The sequence below is a fragment of the Furipterus horrens genome, unplaced genomic scaffold, assembly GCF_987537825.1.
Source record: "Furipterus horrens unplaced genomic scaffold, mFurHor1.1.pri manual_scaffold_11, whole genome shotgun sequence".
NCBI classification, from domain to species: domain Eukaryota; kingdom Metazoa; phylum Chordata; class Mammalia; order Chiroptera; family Furipteridae; genus Furipterus; species Furipterus horrens.
Window position 1 is genome coordinate 87,454,815 of NW_028327181.1, and position 12,464 is coordinate 87,467,278.

Sequence of the window (12,464 nt, forward strand, 5' to 3'; positions counted from 1 at the left end):
ATGCTTCCCCAACAGGGGACCTGGCCCTCAACCCAGGCACGTGCCCTGACTGGGAAGAGAGCTGGCTGCACTTTGGTTCGCAGGCCAGCGCTCAATCCACTGAGCCACACCAGCCAGGGCTACTGTGCCAATAACTTTTATGCAATAAACCAGTTATAATTTAAATTATGACTTTTTAGTCAAAATGCAAAATGCTAACTCTTTGACGAAAGTAGAAAGGAGCAGAAATCATCTCACGAACCAAGAGATTGTCGCAATACTTACACATATTTTAATGCTGGCAAATTAAAAAGATAGGGATCATCAAGACTTCTCAAAGGGTTATGGCTGAGGATTCTGAAAAAAATGCAATAGAATAAAAATTATCTGCATTTTCAATAATTGCCCCAAAAGTTTATATTCATTTTATTGGTACAAAACTAGAAGGTTAAAAAAATATTATTTTCTGTCTTTACTAATAGATCACCCAGAGAATCTGTAAAACACTCTTTGTTGGGGAGCTACCCAGGTCTCTAAATGATAAAGTGGGGAAGAGAACGTGGAAGAAGAAGAAGAAGAAGAAGAAGAAGAAGAAGAAGAAGAAGAAGAAGAAGAAGGAGAAGGAGAAGGAGAAGGAGAAGGAGAAGAAGAAGAAGAAGGAGAAGGAGAAGGAGAAGGAGAAGGAGAAGGAGAAGGAGAAGGAGAAGGAGAAGGAGGAGGAGGAGGAGGAGGAGGAGGAGGAGAAGGAGAAGGAGAAGGAGAAGGAGAAGGAGAAGGAGAAGAAGAAGAAGAAGAAGAAGAAGAAGAAGAAGAAGAAGAAATAAGCGGATAGCAAAGAAAAAAGTATGCCAAAGAACTTTCAGATGGAAAACCCTAGAGGTGACTATGCTGACAGGAAACTCTTGCTCTACAGAAAATACTTATTGTGGCATCCTCCATAATTCAAGTTGCTTTTCTTCATCTACAGAAAGTTTTTTAAATTCCAGTTTAAACCACCCAGTTAAAAATAAAAATAGGACCAACTCCTTGGTTTTAGAGCCAAAGAAGGGATAAATCTTAAGAGGAACTGGTGAAAACCACACTCTCATCACATACTCCCATGTGTATTCTTATATCACAAGCTTCCTTACATTTCATGTAATCACCTGTTTACTTGTCAATTTCTTGGACTGTTAGTGCCTAAAATTTTCTAGGTATTTAATAAATGCTTGTTTAATAAATAAATAACATTTTAACTACATCTCAATAAAATGAACAAATGTGTTTTTTGACAAAATTTTGTATTTCAAATGCTGAAATAAATTTTATTCTTGACTCTTTAAAACAAGCAAAACAGACAAAAATAAGAAAGAAAAGAAAGTCTGTTTTTAGGTTAACTCTTCTCAAGAATCGTTAGTGTAACCCTCACAATAATCTTACTGATAAATATTATTATTACCCCATTTTACAAATGAGAAAACTGAGGCACAGAGAGGTTGTATTGCTTGTCCTAGGTCATCAAGCTAGTAAGAAGCAGAGGTGGCATTGAACCCAGTTCTGACTCCAAAGCCTGTTTAACTTCTATGAAGAAAAGGGGTTTAAAATAACTTGTAATTTAACCTTACTTGTGAGACCACTAAATAAAGAAATAGATTTTCAAATTTCATGTACCCATCTGGGAGACCCTCAATGATAAATTACATTTTCTGTTTTTATTTCTGTTTCCTAATCATCCCCCACGATTAAGTATTTAACTAACGTATAGTCAAGTTTAAAACCATGTTGTAGGCAAATTAGTAAAAATTATGAAGTAAGGACACCTGAAAATTCATTTCTACAAAAGCAACAAAAAATACAACTGGAAAAAAAAAGACTCAATTGTTTTTAAACTGAAAATTTAACCAGCACGCTTGCAGGAATCCAGGGAACACTTATTCAAGAAAAGTGATTGGTTTCTGTAAGATCAATGATCTGTGTTGTTTTAATTCTTCTTAGAGCTTTGCTCTCCATCCCATGGGTAACATTGAAAAACAGCCCACATGCCCAGTACCACAGGGAACAGAATGGAATACAATCTCATTCCCAAAGAACTGTCTGGTAGTTCCCTGAAGACTCACTGAAAAGGTTTGTCTTTGACGTGACTGAGAGCTGGGTAGCGCCAAAAGCCTCTCTCCTCAGGGGCAATTTTGTGAAAACAATTGCAGGTAAATGTTTTAAGAGGGCAGCCGCTGAGGCAACAGATAACAGTTGGTGCAAATTTTAAAAAAAAAAAAAGAGAGAGAGCCTAACAAAAAAGCTTAAAAATCAAAGCTGAGAAATGAGATATCCATAAAAACTCTGAAGGGCTTCAAAATATGCTCAGGAAATTGGAAGACCATGGGACACATTCCTGAGAATCTAGGAAAGAACTATTAGAGCTAATAAATGAGTTCAACAAGGTTGCAGGATACAAGACCAATATGCAAAAATTAGCTGTATTTCTATACACTAGGAATGAATAATCCAGAAATGAAATAAAGAAAAAAACTCCAGCTATAACAGCATCAAAAAGAATGAAATACCCAAAGAAGTGTATGACTCACATACTAAAAACTACAAAACATTGTGTAGAGAAACTTTTAAAAGATGTAAACAAATGGAAAGACATGATGTGTTTGGCATTGGAAGATGATACTGTTAAAATGACCCTCCTCCCCAAATCAATTTATGGTTTCAATGCAATCTCTATTAAAATTTCAACTGACTTCTTTCCAGAAATTGACAAGCGATTTTTAAAATCATATGACAATTCAAGGGACCAAGAATAGCTAAAACGATCTTGATAAAGAGGAACAATGTGGAAGGACACACACATCCTGGTTTCAAAACCTAATTCAGAGCCACAGCAATCACAGTGTGGGACTGGCATAAGGCTAGACATAGCAATCAATGGAACAGGGTTGACAGTCCGGAAATGAACCCTCACATGTGTTGTCTATTGAGTTCCCACAAGGGTGCCAAAGCTATTCAATGTGGAAAGAACCGTCTTTTCAAATGGTGCTGGGACAACTGTGTATCCCCATGCAAAATAATGAAGTTGGACTCTGCCTACACTTCACACACCATATGTACAAATTAACTCAAAATAAATCAAATACCTTAATGTAAGAGCTAAAGTTGTAACATCCTTAGGAGAAAACAAGGGATAAATGTCTATGACCTTGATTAGACCAACAGTTTCTTAGATATGATACTAAAAGCACAACCAAAGGAAAAATAGATAAATTAGACTTTATAAAAATGAAAAAAATTTTGTGCCTCAAAGGACACTATCAAGAAAATGAAAACACAGACTTCCCGCCAAGATGGAGGCCTAGACTGATATGCTCCGTCTCCCTCCACAACTAAGAAGGACTATAACTACCACAAAACCAGAAATAACCAGAAGTTCCAGAAAATAAAGCTACATGAAAGTCCAAGGTATGAAGTTATAAACAAATGGTGCTCGACGGAAGAGGTAGGAGAGGCGAAGCATGGGCGGAGAGGTCAAGCTGTGCTGGTGGCAGCAGCTACAGCGATGGGCGGAGGGACTGCAGTAAGCACAGACACCCGTATTTAAGGGGAGGCAAGAAGCACCTGGGAGCACCCCTGGCTGCAGACCAAACCCGTCAGCTCATGATTCCAACGCCAGGGAAGGCAGACCCCATTGCCTCGGACTGTGAGGCCCAGAGGGCGTGGGGACGGAGGAGGAGGCTCCCGGTCTCTCAGTGGAGAGAGAACGGCAGGAATCCATCTTGCACCCCTGCCCCCATGCAAAGCACCGCAGTGTGGTGAGAAAGGTTGCCTGGTAGTGACAAATGCACGGGGCTCCACCCCCTATAGCATAGAAGGTGTGACAGCCCCGCCCAGGGAGCAAAAACCTGCCAAGATGGCAGGGTTAATGATAGAGATCTCAATCATGCAGCTGACTAGAAAGCAAATACATGAATTAACGGACGAACTGATAGATAACATTTCTGAGGCTCAGTTCAGAGCTATAGTTATAAGACAGCTTACAGAAATAACAGCGGGATTTAATCAAGATGGGGAAGGAATGAAGGCTAGTCCTGCTGAAATGAATGAAGACACATATGAAACAAGTGGCGAGGGAAGGAAAACCAGGGATCAAATCAACAAATCAGAACAAACAGTCAACAAATGCAGAAAGAGGAAACAAAAAGTGAGGAAAATGAGGAGGAGCTCAGAAACCTCTGGGACAGCTATAAGAGAGCAAACATCTGAATTATAGGATTGCCAGAAGGTGAAGAAAAACTAGAAATTGAAAAATTATGTGAAAAAATAATGAAGCAGAACTTCCCTAACTTGGGGAAGGAAACAGACTTACAGGTCCAGGAAGCACAGAGAGTTCCAAAAACACTGGACTCTGGAAGAACCACACCAAGACACATTATAATCAAAATGTCAAAAATTAAAGATAAAGAGAGAGTCTTAAAAGCAGCAAGAGAGAAGAAGAGAATTATGTACAAAGGGGTCCCAATTAGACTATCAGCTGATTTCTCAAAAGGAACTCTGAGGGCGAGAAGAGACTGGCAAGAAATATTCAAAGAAATGAAAAGCAAAATCCTACAACCAAGATTACTCTATCCAGTGAAGTTCTCATTCAGAATGAAAGGGCAGAGAAAGTGCTTCCAGGACAAAGTAAAACTGAAGGAGTTCATGAGATCCAAACCACTGTTATATGAGATGCTAAAGGGACTTGTTTAGGAGAAGGAGGATCAAAACTATGAACATTAAAATGAAAATTGTATCACAACAACCAACAACAGAAGCTAGGGAATCAAAACAAAGGCAAACTAAGTAGGCAATGAGAGCGGGAAAAGAATGATAGGTATGGGGAACATTATGGGGGGAGGTCAGCGGAAAGGGGGAAGGGGGGGAAGGGGGGAAAGGGAGGGAGATGATGCAGGAATTAAGACGCATAGTAGGAGGGAGTGGAGTAGACAGGAAGATGTTGAGAAGAACTATATTCCCAACTAATGGGCATGGACTAAGTGGGGGGTACAACTGGAGGGAGGGGGGTCACAGGGTGGAGGGAAGCAGAGGAAAAGTAATTGGGAGAACTGTAACAGTAAAATCAATAAAACATATTAAAAAAACTGAAAACACCACTCAAAGAATGGGAGAAAATATTTGCAACTCGTATCTTTGATAAAGGCTCATATTTAGAATATCCAGAATATGTAAAGATCTCTTACAACTCATTAAAAAGATAATAACCAAATTTTAAGATGGACAAAAGATTTAAAGAGACATTTCTCCAAAAACGATATACAAATGGCCAATAAGCACATGAAAAGATGCTTAATGTCTGAAGTCAGCAGGCAAATACAAATCAAAAATACCCTGAGATACTACCTTACATTCACTCAGATGGCTATAACCAGACAGACAGACAGTAACAAACGCTGGCAAGGATGTGGAGAAGTTGAAATCCTCACACACTGTTGGTGGGAATACAAAATGGTGAAGACACTGTGTACAACAGTTTGGCACTTCCTCAAAAAAGGTAAACGTATAATTGCTATATGACTCAGCAATTCACTCCCAGGTATGCACCCAAGAGAATTAAAAACATGTCCACAGAAACACATTCCTAGGTATGGGACTGTCATAGTAGCATTATTCATAATGGCCAAAAGGAATAGCAAATTCCTTGCAAAGCTCATAAGTGGCTCTACCACTTATTAACAGTGTAAGCCTAGGTAAGTTGTTTAACATCTCTGAGTTCCAATGGGAATAATGATACCTGCGTCACAAGAGCTGTTGGGAAAATGAGATACAGCCTGAGGTAACACGTGATGAGCATTTACTGTGTGGAAAGCACTATTCTAAGAACTTTAGTCACGATATCTTACTTGTATCATAATTAAAAGTACCAAGTATACTGCCTGAAACATAATAAGCACCTAATAAATGTAAGTGTTAAAGAAACATGGGGCAGAGGATGAATTACTATGCTTTTGAGAGAAAGAAAATATCTTCTTATAAATGAGAAGACTAAGATGCAGTTGGAAAAAGAGAAGTATCATCGTAAGCTGCTGGGTTTGACAATCTCAAAACCTTTGTACTATTACAAATAAAATGACCCCCCCTGGATGATCCTAAAGGACAGATTCCTCACTGCTATTTTTAGTGTCTTGTTTATGCCTTTCAGAACCCAAGAATAAGCTGCCAAGATTCCAGTCCATACCAAAAAGGGCATCCTTTAGTTGCCCACAGCTATCTAAAGGAACCCAATCAAGGTTAGTAGACAAGGGGAGCATTAGGGTGTCTCTGTGATCAATGCTCAATTTGCCTTCAGCGTGTGGCCTGACTTACCTCACTGATATTCTCAAGAGTGGGGTCAATAATTCAACAGGGATAAGGCTTGGATTTTCCTCTCAGATCCTCTCAGTGCCTATGATCTTGGCACAATATGGAGGTACCACGGACAAGCCAGAATGTGAATGCGCTCTACCTGGATGAGGTACAGCCTTTCTGCATTATAGAGTCCTTTGTTTTCTAAAATCATGGAGCTTGTATCGTTAGAATCACTGAAGTGAGATAAAAGCATTTTTAAAAGTATTTTATTTTACTTTTAAAGAGAGGGGAAGGGAGGGAGAATGAGGGGGAGAGAAACATCACTGTGTGGTTGCTTCTTGTGTGCCCCTTACTGGGGACTTGGCCTGCAACCCAAGTTTGTGCCCTGACAGGGATTCGAACCGGCAACACTTTGGTTCACAAGCCGGCGCTCAGTGCACTGAGCCACACCAGCCAGGGCTAAAAGAATTTTTTAAAACAAGCCATCAGCCATGGCTGGTGTGGCTCAGTGCATTGAGTGTTTAACAGTAATATTATGACTTCATTCAACGACTTGCGGCCAAGATGGAGTCCTAGACAGACACCCTGCATCTCTCTCCACAACTAAGAAGGACTACAACTACCTCAAAACTAGAGACAACCAGAAGTTGCAGAAAATCAAGCTGCATGGAAGTCCAACAAACAAAGATATAAAGAAGAAATACTCATCCAGACAGGTAGGAGGGGTGGAGCTGGGGCGGAGAGGACGCAGTGTGGTGGTGACAGCAGCAGCAGCAACAGCAGTGGCAGCAGCAGGCCGGCAGAAAGCGCAGTCACACATTTCAAAAAGCAGGGAGGGACACCTGGGGAGCGCTCCCGGCCAGACTGCACAGCTCAGGGTCCCGGCACCAGGGAAAATCAAACCTCATTGCTTCTGACTGTGCAAACCGGTGGGGGTTGGAGTGGAGGAAGAAACTGCTGGTCTCTCAGCAGAGCCTGCTTGTTTAAAGGGCCCCCACTGTCCTAGAATGACTGCAGGCCCACTCACTGAGGGCACAATGGGCAGGGCAACAGCTAGAGAGGCGCCAGTCCCATACAGAAGTGGGAGAAGTGCCTGGAAAAGGGGCAGGTGCTGAGCAAGCGGCATTGTTCCCTCTCTGTCCCCTCCCCCACATACAGCATCACAACGTGGTGAAACGGGTCTCCCTGTACTGATGAATACCTCAGGCTCCACCCCTTGCAACAAACAGGAGCAACAGCTCTATCTAAGACACAGAGGCAAACAAACACAGGAGCCTGTCAAGATGAGGAGACAGAGAAGTATGGCTCAAAAGGGGGAACGGATCAAGGCTCCAGTGGAAGAAATAAGCGATGAGGAGATAGCCAGCCTAAGAGATGAGGAGATAGCCAACCTAGCAGATGCAGAGTTCAAAACGCTGGTGATAAAGATGCTCACAGGCTTGACAGACATTCTTGTGTACGGCAAACGCATAAGGGAAGAAGTGAAGGCGATGCTAAGTGAAATGAAGGAAAATCCACACAAAACCAATGCTGAAGGGAAGGAAATCGGGGTTCAAATCAATGATTTGGAACACAGGGAAGAAACATCAGTCAACCAGTACAGAATGAGGAAACAAGAATTGAAAAAAATGAGGAGAGGCTGAGGAACCTCTGGGACAACTTTAAACGTGCCAACATCTGAACCATAGGGGTGCCAGGAGAGCAAGAGCAAGAAATTGAAAGCTTATGTGAAAATATAATGAAGGAAAACTTCCCAAGTTTGGCAAAGGAAATAGACATACAAGTCCAGGAAGCACAAACAGTCCCAAACAAGCTAGACCCAAAGAGGACCACACCGAGACACATCATAATCAAAATGCCAAAGGTGAAAGATAAAGAGAGAAACTAAAGAGCAGCAAGAGAAAAGTAGTTATCTACAAAGGGGTGCCTATAAGACTATCTGTTGATTTCTCAAAAGAAACTTTGCAGGCAGGAAGGGACTGGCAAGAAGTATTCAATGTGATGAAAGGCAAGGACCTACAACCTAGATTCCTCTATCCAGCGAAGCTATCACTTAGAATGGAAGGGCAGATAAAGTGCTCCCCAGAAAAGATAAAGCTAAAGGAGTTCATCATCACCAAGCCATTATGATATGAAATGTTAAAGGGACTTATTTAAGAAAAAGAAGATCAAAACTATGAACATTAAAATGACAACAAACTCACAACTATCAACAACTGAATCTAAACAATAAAAACAAAATTCAACTAAGCAAACCAGAAGAGGAACAGAATCATAGGTACGGGGATAATTTGGAGGGTTATCAGCTGGGATGGGGAAGAAGTAGAAATGGGGAAATGGTGCAGGGATTAAGAAGTATAATTGGTTGGTACAAAATAGACAGGGCAAAGTTTAGAATAATATAGGAAATGGTGAAACCAAAGATCTTATATGCAAGATCCATGGACATGAACTAAGGGGGTGGGATTACTGGGGCAAGCGAGGTACCGGGCAGAGGGGAGCAAAAGGGAAAAAAATTGGGACTACGGTAACAACATAATCAATAAAACATACTTAAAAATAAAAAAGACTTCATTCAAGAAACTTACTGAATTATAATTACCTGAACCCCAGGGGTGAATCAAGATTTTGTGGAGCTTGAGCATCATTTGTTCTGGGAAATCCAAATACAAACATGCCAAACTAGAAATATGAAAATTGTTAGTGCGCCTCCTAAAACTTTGAAAGGCACCCATGCAAGTGAAGAGCTCTGAAGCTTAAGTTCCATTCAGTTCATGATAAGTCTACCTCAAACTTGTCACAAACTTGTTTAATGCAGAGAAAAGTATCGTTTCAACGTATAAAAACACCAGTAATACATTGTATAGACGATCAAATGACTCAACTTGAGGGGTGGCATCTTCCCTGGGCAAGTTGCCTTTGGAAAAAGATGCAATTTAGTTTACACCTTATTGTGGCAGATGTTTCCTGAAGCAAATTAGCCTTGTCCCTAACAAAGATTTGGCCCCAAACAAAGGAGCCCAGCCTCCAGAACACACTGATGGCATTGCGACAAGCTTTTGAAAATAACTGTGAATTAGTTCTAGCAGTACAGCTCTATGCAAATCACAGGAGTATTTTTATTTCTAACACCTTTTCTTGTCGTTTAAGATGAACCCAGAAACTGAAGAACTGCAGGCTGGTGCCTCCTGGATGACGAATCTCTTCTAACCCACCCCCCACTTCCCACTTAGTCTCCCTCCTCTCCCGTTACCCTGCTGCAGAGATGCTGGCGTGGGTCTCCTATGTTCTTCCCAACAACATCCGTCTTCCTCCTTCCAGTATCAAAGTTTCTTGGGGATAAAGTCCCTGCCCAATTCTTCCTTGTACCCCCAGCACTTAGGACAGTGCTGATACACAGTGGGCATGGCGCCCAGGAAACCTTTTTTCTTCCTGTGCTGCCTTCCTAACTATAGTGAAACTCAGGTTCTTATAAGAAACTCTCCGTGTTACACAATGCTTGGCAAAGCTGGTGACTTTATGACATCGTACTCATACTACCGAGACCTCTGGGTGGGAGGACCCCAGAAGCCTGCTGCTCTGATGCGCGCGCCAAAGGAAAACTGACCCTCAGTCTTCTTTCCCCAAGTTAGGGATCAGCAAACTAAACAGGGAAAAGGAAGGCTGCTACAGATGAGACACCTGCAGGAACTGTCAGTCCAGCGCCAGACACACCCTGAACACCTGCATCTAACCCGAAACTGTGGGAAATTGGATTTCTGAACCATAAGACGGTAAGACAGTCTTTTCAAAGGCAGGTGGAGGGGACAATCTTCACCATAAGTTCAAAATCCTGTTCAGGACCCTGAACATATGCATTCTGCTTTGCTCGTATCACTGAGAAATCACAGAATTTTTGAGCTGCGAGGGGATAAAACCCACACTTCCCACTGACGAGTGGTCAGGAAAGAAATTGGAATTAGGCTACAGCGATGTATTTTCTTTATGACTATTTTTTCACAGCACACCTTAACATAAATAGCATATTTTCCCATACCTCAAAGGTTCCCATTGCCACAGACAATTCGCTTCAGAGTTACATACTTTCTCAAAAAGATAACATTCTGGGTTATTGAGGAGAGATGTGCCCTGTGGCAGGTTTTTAGGAAGACTTCCTGCTTTATTGTTTAAGAGACCCATGGTTGAGGAGAACTCTGAGCTAAGCTGAAACTCTTTCAGTCCTATGTTCCATACATTTACGCAGTCAGAAACTTTGCACATGAGCAGGAATCTAAGTTCAATTCAGAAGTGGAATTTCAAGGACCATTCACAAGTCAGAGCAGCAGCACCGCTGGGATAGCCAGGACGATGCTACTTTGAATGATACTTGCTTGCTGCCTTTTATCGCCCCCGCCGAAGGTCAGTGCTGGGGAAAGCGGAGCCTGCGTATGAGTCCGACAAGTCCTTGGCCTCTTTGTACCTTAGTTTCCTCATTTGAGAAGAATGAATGGCTCTTAAGCCATACTTCCCAGAGTTCAAACTGGGCTTACACCCAGCTCACCAATCACTGGATCATGTGTTTACCCATAGCTTTTTACATGTATTTATCTTCTATTTCACTTACAAGGTGTGTAAAAACCTCATTCCATGCCAGGTTTGAAATGTCCCGGGGCTCAGTTCTCTGATTGAATTGCCACCAAGATTTCTTCAAAAGAAGACACAAGCAAAAAACAAAAAAATAAAAACAATTCAGATCTTTTGGCAGTGATTCTAATTTATATATGATAAAACAACCTCAATACTCCCTCTATGCATTAAATAAATCTCACTGTGGGAGATATCTCATATGAGCTAGGCTTTCATGCGTACACATGCAGTGCATTAGATACAAAACAGTAAGTACTTGAAAAAAACTTGCATTAAGTGGTCTTTATTTCTCTAGCACAGGGTTACATAACTTAACATTTTGGGCTAGATAATTCTTTGTTACAGGGGCTGTCCTGTGCGCTGTAGGATGTTGAACAACTCCGGCCTCTGCCCACTACATGCCAGTAGCATATCTACAATCGTGGCAACTAAGAATGTCTTTGGATATTGCCAAGTGTCACCTGGGTGCAAAACCACCTTGGCTGAGAATCACTGCTGTAGAATGCGTCATTCCGATCTGTGAGATAATTCTCACACTAGTCTGGGCTAGAGACAAAAACGACTTGCTACATAACTTTAGTAGCTTTCTACTAATACAATTTTAATCTTACTTCAAAAGAAATAACAAAGAGATTTACAATTAAGTTTTATAAAAATTCTAGACATAATGAAGTTATAGTTATAACTTACAGAGTTTCCAGGAAAGGCATCTCTTGAAAAGATTTCTTACCAATAGATTTTATATTATTGCCAGATAAATCTCTAGAAAAAAGGAAAGGAGAAATATTCCCTGAATTAGCTATTAGATACCTAAATAGTAGAAATAATTGGTAGAGGTTGGAATGATAATATTGAATACGTAGCTTTAGTCTAAACTCTAAACCTTAGGAATTGGGATTTGAACCTTCCAGAGCTCGTAAACCTGCCCTCACCTCCCTGAACAATCTCACCCTCATGATCTTTATAAAGAAAATATACAACTATAGATCTTGATAAATTTTGAAGATAATCTTTTCTGAGAGAAGAATTGATTAGATGACATTTCGTGGCCTCATCAAATTTAAATTATGAGCTGAAAGCTTTTATCTTTATATTTAATTACAAATTTCTAGTATGAAAAAGAAATAGCCTCACACTTACACACCTTCCTGGCTTAGTTCTGTTTTTCTCGGCCAATTCAATACCAGAAGAAATAAAAGATCTCTTTTCACATAACTGAAAGAAAGTTGCTACTTTTTAAAATTCAGAACTTTGAACTAATTCAGAACGATACTTCCTATTGTTTTAGCAGAAATTCATTTTTTATTTTACGTTGCTTTAATAACCCATGAATTTAATTGCTTCAGTTGTACGGTGGTGGGAAAACAAAAAACCAAAATGGTACTGGATTTTTATTTGAAAACACCCATTCTTGTCTATAGTTACTCTTATTTCCATTGATTCCAGCTTAGTCCCTCAGTGTTCACCTAGATGAGTATAACTGTCTTCTCACTGGTGTTTCCATTTCTAGTCTCTCCCTTTCTAATCCATCCTGCACACGG

At 40.7% G+C, this 12,464-nt stretch overlaps 1 long non-coding RNA gene across 1 annotated transcript; it reads right to left on the reverse strand.

Annotated features, from left to right (window-relative positions):
• Nucleotides 1-279: 279 nt before the first annotated feature.
• LOC149998744 (uncharacterized) lies at nt 280-11,676 on the reverse strand. Its single transcript, XR_016514000.1, has 3 exons — nt 11,614-11,676; nt 10,901-10,981; nt 280-336 (listed from the first exon to the last, which is right to left on the reverse strand). It is a non-coding gene; the product is annotated as an uncharacterized LOC149998744 (long non-coding RNA).
• Nucleotides 11,677-12,464: the final 788 nt, after the last annotated feature.